General features: G+C 41.2%; 1 long non-coding RNA gene across 1 annotated transcript; it reads left to right on the forward strand.

The window, feature by feature from the left end:
* Positions 1-345: 345 nt before the first annotated feature.
* LOC120509214 lies at positions 346-7,790 on the forward strand. The gene is made up of 4 exons (XR_005629194.1): positions 346-384; positions 820-1,077; positions 5,064-5,575; positions 7,305-7,790. It is a non-coding gene; the product is annotated as an uncharacterized LOC120509214 (long non-coding RNA).
* Positions 7,791-11,559: the final 3,769 nt, after the last annotated feature.

Genomic DNA, 11,559 nt, shown 5'->3' on the forward strand with positions numbered 1-11,559 from the left:
GCAGGATTCTCTGGAGAAAACTCTAGAGAGATCTAGTAAGGAGGAGAGATGTTTAGACAACAGTTTTACATTATACTGCTTGGTAAAAAATGTTCTATTTTAGATCCAAGCTTGAGTCTAGTTAGAGCTGCAACAGTGCTTAGGAAACAGCATGTATTTTAATGCCCTGTGAACAGGAATAACTGATAACTAGTACATTTAAATGTGAAAAGCAGAACTTTTCTCTGAGGGAGGCGTTATTTTTTTGTTGTTGTTGTTGTTATGGATTTTGTTTTGATAGTTTACATTGCAGCTATAGCATTCCACTGGCAGTCATTTATCTAATGACTTATATCTTTCAGGCTGTGGATAATGCGGGATAACAGAGAGAGAGAAAAAGTGGTGGTAAGTTCTTTTAAATTTGCATTTCAGGGCTGAACTTCTGAGCATAAGCATACAGAAATTAACACCTTCATAACACCCCCTCACTTATATCCAGAGTGTTACAGTACAAAAACAATGGGCTCAGGGCACTATTTCAGTCCTCTCACCCCAAAGTAAGTCTAAGTAGAGGTGCTTTTGCTTTTGGTATAACCAAAATTAAGACAAAATGGTGTGTCTGAGAAAATATTTATTTTTTCCCTGTAAAGCTTACTCTTAGAGAATGCCTGTTTGTGCTAGAGAAATGGCTTGCATGGAACATGACAGCCCCTTTTATAGAGGCAAATCAGACTCACTGGGCTGTACTGTTGTGAAGGAAAAGTTTCACAGATATAATTAACTGTGGAATAAGATACTCTTAAAGTGTTGTCACTAATACTGTCTGTTTTCATAATTCAGGGCATCATCTGAAGCAATCTACTGTGTCCCTTCATGGCATGCCTCCTCTGAATGAATCAGGAGGTCGTGGTGACTCTTGTAGAGATGGTCACTGCTGGAGCTGGAGGAGATGATGGATTTGAAGGGAAAGTCTGTGGCTGTTTCCAGAAATGAGCAAGAGGTGCAGCATGAGCCCTGTGACAAGGACAGCCCAGGCTGCTGTGTGGATGAGGAGGGGGAAGGTGCTACACACACCAGGGAGGCTGGCAAAGGAGAAAGGTGGGTCATGGCAGAGGCTGCCCATATTCTTCACCTCTCAAAATGCTTGAAGTTACTCACTGAGATGGTGGGCAAGGCCTTAGTGCCTCAATGAGTGTGGCTGATTTGTAGAGGAGCAAAAGGGAATGTCTAAGAAGGTCCCATGGCTGGGTCTAAGAGATAGTCTTGGCCTGGAGGCACTTGGTGTTCAGCACAGCTCTGCTTCTGGAGTGTATGGGAGGCAGAAGTGCCTTCATTCTGCTGAAACACCTCGGGGGTTCAGGCACCAAATCTTCGAGGGCACTGGAGTGTGTCTGGGGGTTGGTGAGTGCCAGTGGAGTGGGAGGAAGGACTGTCAGACCCTGTCTGTTGAACACATTTTATTAAAGATTCATCTGTAAGAAGGGAAAAGTGGAAGCAAGGATGTGGGAGTGAAGGATCTTCAGGGAGATGGTCCCTGTTTTGAGGACAATGGTATTGGAGAGCAGCTGAATTCCTGTTGTCTGGTGCTCTGAGGACCTCCTATATTGGTACACCATCCAAAAACACTTGTTCTCAGAACCTTCCATACCAAAATCATGGGAAATATTTGAACTTTGGATGACTCCAGACTTCACTTGCAGTTTAGTAGGATTTTAAGGCTGGCACTTTATATATATATATGACATATATAAATACACACACACATGCAAAATATATATATATATAAATCTGTGTGTGTATTTATATATATACCTTAAATTGTTTTGATTCTGTCAAATGAATTCAGTAGCTCTTGTTTAAAGATGACTCCAGACTTCAGTTGCAGTTTAGTAGGATTTTAAGTCTGGCACTTTATATATATATATATGACATATATAAATACACACACACATGCAAAATATATATATATATATAAAAATCTGTGTGTGTATTTATATATATACCTTAAATTGTTTTGATTCTGTCAAATGAATTCAGTAGCTCTTGTTTAAGGTAGAACTGGTAGAGAGAGTCTCGTGCAGGAAGAGATTTGATGGAACTGTGCTAAGCATCAGGGAATTAGCATCAGAGGTTCTTCAAATGTTTCATTCAAGGCCAGCTTGTAGTTAACCCGAATATTTGATTTGAAGTCATGCTGGTTTCACATGTCAAGCTACCCTGGCACTGTGTGAAAGTGGTGGGAGGAGAGACTGGATGGGAGGAATGAGCAAGTAGGGAAGGATTTGGTTATCAAAGCAGAGGACTTAGATTCAATAGCAATCGACAGAAGGAGATTACTTCTGCACGTAGTTCAGACAAGGGCTCTATCCCAATACATTAGGCCACCCCTCACACAAACAGAAGGACCTCCATGTGCATTGCCAGGTTCATCCAGGGACGAGAAGATGGTGCAATGACTTTGCTGCCAGCCCAGGGAAATGGTGGGTTTGCTAAAGCCCAGCTCTCAAGAATATTAATAAAAATAAATGGTTTTACCCTTTCTGGTCCTGCTCATAGCAGGCTGCTAATAATGCCTTATGAGGCTGCTGCACAGTTCAATCAATAATTTGATTTTTCTGCCCTAGAGCTGCCACAAGCAGGAACCCCACGCTGAAGTGGCTGAATAAGGAGCTGGCTGTAGAGACAGAACGAGGTGGCAAAGGGGAAATGTGGGATGTGGCACCTTGTGACTTCTAGGAAACTTACGGATGGACCACTCCTGCTGAGCCACATCCACCATGGCCACTGCCACATCCCATGGGTGCTCCTTGATGCTGGTGCTGGTTATTTATATATTTCTGTGTCGCCTATGGAAACATTCGGGGGTTTGACAAAGGGAAAAAGCAATTTGGCGTCCTTTGACTGAGGAAGGTTGATTTTCATTCGAGACAGAATGGCTCATTTTTACCTTTTTAGCTCCTGGAAGAGTAAAAAGTGAGAGGTCAAACCTGCATCACCATGACAACCCCTGCAGCGAGGGTTTTTGAGCAGATGAAGGGGAGTGATAATGGAGCTGAAGTTTCTGCCCGTTCATAGTCACTGGGCTTTTTGTTTTGTTTTCCTTGTTTCTTTCCTTTAGGCCCTGCAAGGTGTGGCCCCATGGATTTTTCAGGGGTTGGAGGATAACACTGTCCAGTTTAAACACAGCCATGCTCTGTTTGAGATCAGTCTTTGGTGCTGCAGTGCCTGGACACACGTGGAGTGTATATAAACCATATAAAAAAGGGGATTGTAAGAGATAGTCATGGAAGATCAAACATCCTCTCAGATGCATTCCCTACACTCCTGTAGGTACAACATGCCAGCAAGTGCAGTGGTATTACCCAGTTTGCATCAAAGAGAACCTCTGCCTTTCCTGACAGCACCTTTGGAGTCCAAAAAAAAACTCAATAAAAGAGCAATTCTCTGAGGAGAGGAGGCATTGTAGAAAAGAAGGAATTCCAAATAGGGTGGAGGTCTAAGGAGTTATGCTCGGGAGGGGCTGCAGGTGGAAGCTCATTTGAGTTGCTGAGCTCATGCCCACATTTTCTTGACCTGCACAAGGGGGAATGTGTAGGAACAGATTGCAGATAGCTGAGGTCACAGCTATGGAGCAAAACCAAGGCAAACTGAAGTCCCACAAACAATCCCCCAGATTCCCTTTACCTAAAAACTGAGCCTGCTCCAGGGAAAAACAAGCAAAAGAGCAGATTACTCATTTTTTAACACCTTTGGTTGTTTTAGGTACCTAAAAAATCTGGTGTTTTCCTAAGATGAGAAGACCTCTCAGACTGCAATATGCGTCATTTGACATGCAAACACAGCGCCTATGAAGGGTCATCCTCAAACCCCATCTAGAGCTTCCAGATATTTGAATATTATGCCCCTTCAGAAGTTATGAATCATCCTTTCTTTACCTTGTTGTTGTCATTGCAACAAAAAATGAAACAGAATAAGAAATACTAGCTCAGGTATTAGAGTGTCAGAAAAGTTAATTTTGTGGGAAGATTTCCCCAGAGTCAGACTTCAGTGGGATGTATACAGCCATCAGATAGTTACATGGAGAAGAGGAATAGTCAGGGTTAACACTAAAAGTTTGAATGGCTATAAAACCTCGAGTTGAAGCCATTCTCTGTGCCCAAAGGATTAGGTTAAAGCTTTTGCAGTGCAGTGGAGATGAATTATTCCATTTTTGCCTAGTGAGTGGTTTCTCATATCTTCTTCCAAAGTGGTGGACGTGTCCCTTATGTCAGGATGGAGTTACACACCCACCACCCAGAAAGGCAAACTGCAAAGAAAGAGCACAGATACGGTGTCTCTACCACCAGATTTGAAACAATAGCTGCATCAACCCAGCAAGAAAGCAGAGCTGGGCTGTTGGGATCAGCCTGCAGATAAATCAAAGTGAATCTGAGTGATAGTGATGTGATGTTGCAATAATAATTCACTCCTCATGCTGATTTAGAAGAGGAAGCCAATTCAGAGCTTCAGAAGCACCAGGGCCAGCACGGAGCCCTGTGGGACAGAATGAAAGAGAATAGTCAGTTCATATGGAAACAAAGTGGAGGTTATCAATTGCATAAAATACACACCTGGCAGAAGACAGATGAGAGAATTTCTGGAAATGCTTTGGATTATAATCTGTCCTTCAGACAACTGATTTATGAAAAGCTGGATTCCTGTGTTTTATTCAACCAGTCTGAAACATTATGTTAAATATGAATCCTCTCTCAGTGTGTGAGAGGATTTCATCAATAGTAATTTAAACAGGATGTTAGAGCACGGCAGAAAATACAATTTCATCTCTACAGTGATGAGCCAGAGACCTCAATTTTCCTCTTCCTGTGATGTGACTCTCTTGAGTCAGACTTGAACTTTAGGTATGGTCTGAGAGGGGGCCAGATCACCTGTTTGCTGGTGCATCTCAGGACAAATGCTTTTTGGGAGCTCAGTCTTTGAGGACAAAATAAAAAATGCCAATCAAATTGGCATCACACCATTTGGAGGCTTTAATTACATTTATTTGATTTTTATTCCTCACTGCAACTCTACTCATATGTTTCCAGGCACAGTGGAGTCAAGGAAACCTGATGTTGTTTTCAGTTTACCAACATCTCTTTGGAAAACAGACCCATCTCACTGTAGAAATGTTCTGGAAACAAACTGAAACAATTCCTTCTACCCCCAACAAGAGCAATCAAGTGCCAGAGCTGTATTTTACAATTTCCTTGGATAATATTTGGACATAAATGATACCTGGCAATTGTATGCTCATTGACATTTTATTTTTAACATTTCAATGATTAAGCCGGACTCATAGACGTGTAGTTTTTAATTTTAAGAAAAAGGCTTTCCCATGACAATGGAGTGCATAGTTTCAAGATGAAATTCAGCCTAGGAAAGACCTATGGACTGGCACAAAAAGCGTGAAATACCACATGAGCTCTGCTAATAAGTCAGTAGAGTTGTAAGAAGTCAATGCAGTATCAGCTGATACCTGGGAGAAGAAAAGTACAAACCTGTGTCTCTCTGCAGAGCATTTCCAGCACACCATCAGCCTGTGAACGACGCTGGCATGGTGAGCAAATATTGCTGTCTGTGGGTTAAAGTTCAAATGCATCACTTGAGCAGATGAGGAGTTCAACCAGGGCAGAACAACTTGCCATTTCCTTCAGGGAGTGGTGGCCGTGGGGTGGGGAGGGACGTGGGTGTGAGAGTAGGATGCAGACAGTCACAGCCCTTCTACAGCAATTACCATAAAGATTAAATAAATACAATAGCCTAATTTCACATGGAAGTACACTTTAATTAAGTCTCTGCAGAACAATGAGCTGCTTCCATAAGAGCTGTGAAAATCATCACTAGGGACTGTCCAGAGGAAGAGAGAAACAAACAAGAGAAGGTCTCTTTGTATAGAAAATATGCACAGGAAGTATTTTTAAAAGCTTGTCCCCAGTTAATCTACCTAGAAAGAATTAATGACAAACTGCAGGGTTTTGCTCTGGTTTTATATAAGTTTCCCTTCCCAGAGCCTCATGGTTCTTCCCAGACTGAGGGAGACAATTCATTTGCAGACCAATACAATTTTTTTTGCATTTCGAGACTATTGCAAGAGCATCACAGTTTATTGTGTGTGATGTATGCCAGTGGGCTTAGCTTGGCTGAAATGCTTCTGGGAGGCAAAATTGTTCAAGATAAGCTCCAGGTGTATTAAAAAAAAAAAAAAATCAGTTCTCCCAACTCAGTTAATGATGCATTCCCTATGTCCATATGGTCAGTGATAGAGTTAGTAGGAGGTGTTAGGGGAGCATCACCTGTAGAACCTCCCTTCACCTTTCCATTATTTTTTTTCTCTTCCTGTATGATCAGGGATCCTAATGCACAAGAACTACATGAAAAAGAGCCAATCTGCCATTACCATTTTTACAAACACCTGGCTGCATTTTCTGAGTGCAGAGAAGTTTGGCCAGGGTCATGGTTATTCTCTTCCTGAGGTTGGGATGTTCAACAGGAAACAGTACAGCTGCTGGCATCACATGAGCCAGCCATGACTTGTGGTGGGTTTCAGCTCAAAAACACCTACAAAGAGGCACCTTCATTGCAAAGGCTGAACTGAGGTGTTCTCTAAATCCCAGCCAGGTACAAATCTTAACAGAGTGTGAGAGATAGAGCAGCTTGATGTTTATGAAGGAAGATTTTGCCTTGAAGCTTGGATAGTTGGTGTCAATTACAAATGACTTTTTTTCACCTCAGAATCTATTATAAATCTATTATAATCTATTATACTTTAAAAAAATAATATTATTGCTGTAGAGAGTGCCATCTGGTAGCTTTCAGCTATCAGCTCTGCAAGGCTCAGGAAGGTTAGACCTGGGGAAGCACAAAATCACTTTTGTGCTTGATGCTCATCTTACACCAAGGTTGTGGAGGCTTTTGGCCAGGCACTGCCTTTGTTTGTTTTCTTTGTTTTTATGCAGCTAGGTAACATAGCTGGGCCCAGCTCCACAGAGGGTGTCTTGGGCATGACTGCAACCCAAAAATCATTAAAACCAGAAAATCAGCTCTCAGAGCATGCCAGGGTCTGCTTTTTCTGTGAAAGGGAGTTGAAGCACTTGTGGAGGTTTAATCGAAATCTGAATGCATGTGACTGAAATTGGCTCCCTGTGATTATTTATACAAGTAAATCTCTGCTTCTCACAAGTTCCCAGAAATCAAATGCCAGACTTGTATGATCATTTTTAAAAAAAAATAAGTAAATATTTGTTGAAAATTCTTTGCTGTATTAATTTTTCTCTGCCTTCTCTCAGGCAGCCCTGATAGCGATGAAGAGACTCCTGGTGTGCATCAATCAACCCAGAGAAGAGAGACCAAAATAGCTGATTACTGGGTCTGTAATGTCTTATCCTCAGAACAAAACCAAATTTTCAGTTAGCTTTTAGAATGGCTTGTTTTCCTCATCCATCTGCATGCCCAGCTAAAATCTTCCAGGAAGTGATCTTTGTTTCAACAGTAGGTATGTCAGGTACAGGTATTTTAAGGAGGAGGTAGTTTAAGCCAAGGGCTGCATATTTCAATGCTTTCCTAACCCCCAGTTGAAAACCCATATGCCACTAAGTGGTTTATAACTTGAGAGTCAGCCACCACTATTTTTTTAAATGTTCTATAATGTTTATAATGTCAGCCAGTCCCTGTTGCTAACCTTTTTTTTCTTTTACTTTCTTTACTTTTTTTTTTTTTTTTTTGAGGTAACCCTTTTACCTTCTTTTTCCCTGCTCAGACCCATTAGCAGGATGTTGTGCAATATGGTGCTTGTCATCTGTTTCAAAGACACAGTGATGAGATACAGGTATGCCAGATGGATAAACCTAGTGTGACTAATTATTGTGTATTTGCCTTTAATTATTATCATTTATTACCAGAGAAAAGACAATAGAGGTTCCCAGACTCGGAAGGGAATGTCGGCAGAAGGGGATTTTTTGTCTTTTTTGGTTTTTTTTCTTTTTTTTTTTCAAGAGACTGGCACATCAGCAAGAAAAGTTTTCTTCTTGGAGAGAAATACTGCAAAACATCCGAGACAAGAGGAGACAACATGACCTAGGGAATACTTTCCTTTCCCTGGCACATACTTGAGGATCAGATCTCTTGCAGGTAATAAATAGGTTTTGTGTAACTATAGAACAAGTATTCTCTTGGCTGAATGTCCACTCAGGGTGTAAGGATATCTTTCAGTCATCTCACAGAGAGAGGTCTGAGTTCAAAGCGACCTCCAAAAATCACCCAGCCCAACCCCCCTGGCACTGGCAGGGACATCTTCCACAAGACCAGATTGCTCAGAGCCCTGTCCAACCTGGCCTTGAACACAGTCAGGAATGTGGCATCCACAGTTTCTCTGGGCAGCCTGTGCCTACGGGTAGGCTTCAGTCCTCTCTAGTCTGGTTTTGGAGACATTTACAGCCCTGGCTCTGCCCTTTTGGCATGAGAAAAAAGACTAAATCATAAGATGTACATTATATCCTCCATGGAGAGATGACACCTGAGGTCCTTAAGCAGCAATTTCTGACAAAAGTAGGCTCAGAGCAGCAAACACTGACATTGGTCTCTGTGCCATCACACTGAGCCTTCAACTCTTTAAATGGAATTTGCCTCCATATATGACCCTCACACTCGATATTTCTACATTGTTTGGCAAAAATGCAGATTTTCTTCTTTTCGGTATTATGATCTTATTGTCAATCAATCCCTTCACAAACACACACATTTACAAATGCGTGTTGCTATAAAACAAACATTTAAAAAAAAGGGAACATTGCTGTTGCATTTCATAGGTGCCTGCTGAGGACAGACACTTCACTCAACTCAGAACCAGCAGCCTGGCATGCTGGATGATTTTGAAAGAGTCTAGAAGGTTGACAATGGTAAGAAACTTTTGGAAATGTTTAATGCTCTGGTCCCAAAAGCTGCTTTCAGGTTACAGCTGAATCAGCTGCCATTTACAAGTGCAGAGTGGGTTTATGATGGCTCATATGCCTGATCTTGCTTATGGGGCACTGCACTTTAATTTGAGAGCAGCCACACTGATTTGGTAAACAGATTGAGGAAGAGCTTCTGACTCCAGGCTTTAAAATTCATGAGGATCTGATTTAGTACGTTTTACACTGGTATTTTAACATATTTGCTCTATGGCTAAATTGCAGTGTAACCTAAAGAACCAGTCATATACGACAATCTACCATAGATAATACAAGATATAATCAATGTCACCAGGCTGCTGAGCTATTTCTATATTTAGTATTTGTCAGACAAATACATGCAAAGGCATTAAAACAACAAAGTCCGTACATGGATGATTTGTGAACAGGAGAAAAGGCTAAATTTGCCACTGTTTGCTCTGAATAGCTCACCCAGATTACAGGCCAATTTTGTTTTGGACAGAAATATTTTCCATCACAGGGTCTGCTGAAGTCAAGAGAGTACTATTCCTTTGGCCACAGGATGGGCTGAAGGGCTAGGCTGTATTTTGGGATTGGCAGCTCTGACCATCTCCCTTTAACCCATTTGAACACAATTTGATTGGGATTTTACTGAGCACTTAATAGTCTGTGATTGCCTTGATTGTGGACTTCTACTTTTAAACCAAATGCAATGTCATTATTATATATCAAGAAAGAACGGTCCCTGATAACCAAAAAATATTACATTAAATTGGCATGCTGAGAATTAAATATGCAGATTCAGCCTAATGAAATATCTTGCCTTTGGTTGCAAGAGCCTTCATCATTCTTAAGAAGATTTAATGCTAATCTGACTTGGAGCTGTTTCAGTCCAATTATTTTTTCACAAATTTTTGAGCTTTATTTTTTTTTTTCAGCAGCATTATTCTGTCTTGACAGTTTTTATTTTGTTATTTTTGTGGATATTGAGTAAATGGGAAACCAATTCAGAACCATTCTTAAGTAGAAATGAAATGCCCTGTAATCCAATTTTGATCAAAATTCATCTTCGCTTTTCGGGGACCGAGCAGCCTGTGCAGTTATCTCTGCACTGCACAAGTTGATAATAAAGCAAAGCAAAGCTCGCATTCTTTTCCCTTTGCACGTGGTGGGAACTGGGCATTGTTCAGCTGGAGAACAATGTGCTGCTCCCCCAGCATGTGGCAAAGCAGCAGAATGGCAAGAAGATGATTTCTCCCTGGGCTTCTACTTCTGTTTCTCTAATGTCTGAAGTAAACCTTTCTTCCCACCTGTGGGTGGGTGGTTCTCTTCCCTGGAAACCTCCCTGTCTCCCTCCCCTGATGTCCTGTGATTGCAGAAGATAGCTCAGTGCTGCAGCACCTTTCCCAAAAACACTCCTGGGGAGCAGAGACACGTTCAGCTCTGGTCACAGACCTGGATTACAGCTCCTCTGCCTTCCACTTCAGTGCCCATTGCCTTTTGCTTATGCACAGATACAAAAGCCAAGACACAGCACAAAAATACAATCCCTGTCCAAGCAGTGACTGGACAAAGAGGGCTCGTATGTCTTACATGGTGCAGGGAGGGATCCCATACAACACGGGATTTTGCTTTATGTTTGCTTCAATGGCTCCAGCTGAGTTCTTAACTGCCTTTTATTCCACTTTGCCTGGCAGAAGCAATACCTCAAGGAAGGCTTTTCTGGTGCAACATCAGCAAAAATTGGTGGCTTAGGAATTGCTGTTTGCAATCAAGCAGAGCTGCTCCATTCCTCCTAAAAATGCTCTTATTCCTTCCTACCACTTATTTCTTCACCAGCTCCTCCTGTCTACAGCCAAACTTTTTCAATGTTCATATAACCTTCCATGTTCTAATGCAATAGGCTTTCTTCTAGGATGAGACAGAACATTGAATAGCAACAAGTTTTCAGGCATCCATCCACAGATGCTTCTAAGTCCACAGGATCTTGTGATAGGTCATAAAGGAGAGATACATTATTAAATAATCATCACAACATTGTCATCGCCTGCCACCTGTCCCCAGAAGGAAAATTTAGAAGAGGTAACATGTCAGTATGAGAGATGATTAAATGTAAGTCTCTGGTACCCTACCAAGACACACAGCAAATGCCTTCTTTTCCTTTGTAGCAGGAAGCTCATTACTAAAGGATAATCTGTTTTTAAAGAGATTGAGTTGTCTTTCCAAGGCATCTTTATGTTCAGCTACCCTTTATTAGTTACTTTCATGTTTGTGTCTACTCATCACATCTTGTAGTTTCTTGCTGCTTCACTCTTTCTATTTGCTGGCCATGTAACCTTAGACCATTCCCTTTCTTTCTTCTTTCTTTCTCTCCAAAAATCTGCCTGCTGGTATTTTCCATGAATTCATCTGCATTAAATTATTTATAGATACAATGAAGTCTGCTTTTGTCTAATGTTTATTTTCTTTAATAACAAGAAACATGGAGAAAATGTTCCAAAGAACCGAAAAAGGACTTGAGTTTTCCTGGACGCTAGGCAACAGTAGCCAAAAAGTACAAAACAAGATGTAGGATGTTCATAAGATGCATCTAAAAATAATAATCTTAGTACTTTGGTATCTAATATGTTCT

This window comes from Passer montanus, unplaced genomic scaffold, assembly GCF_014805655.1.
Source record: "Passer montanus isolate IOZ18808 unplaced genomic scaffold, ASM1480565v1 scaffold5, whole genome shotgun sequence".
In the NCBI taxonomy this organism is placed as follows: domain Eukaryota; kingdom Metazoa; phylum Chordata; class Aves; order Passeriformes; family Passeridae; genus Passer; species Passer montanus.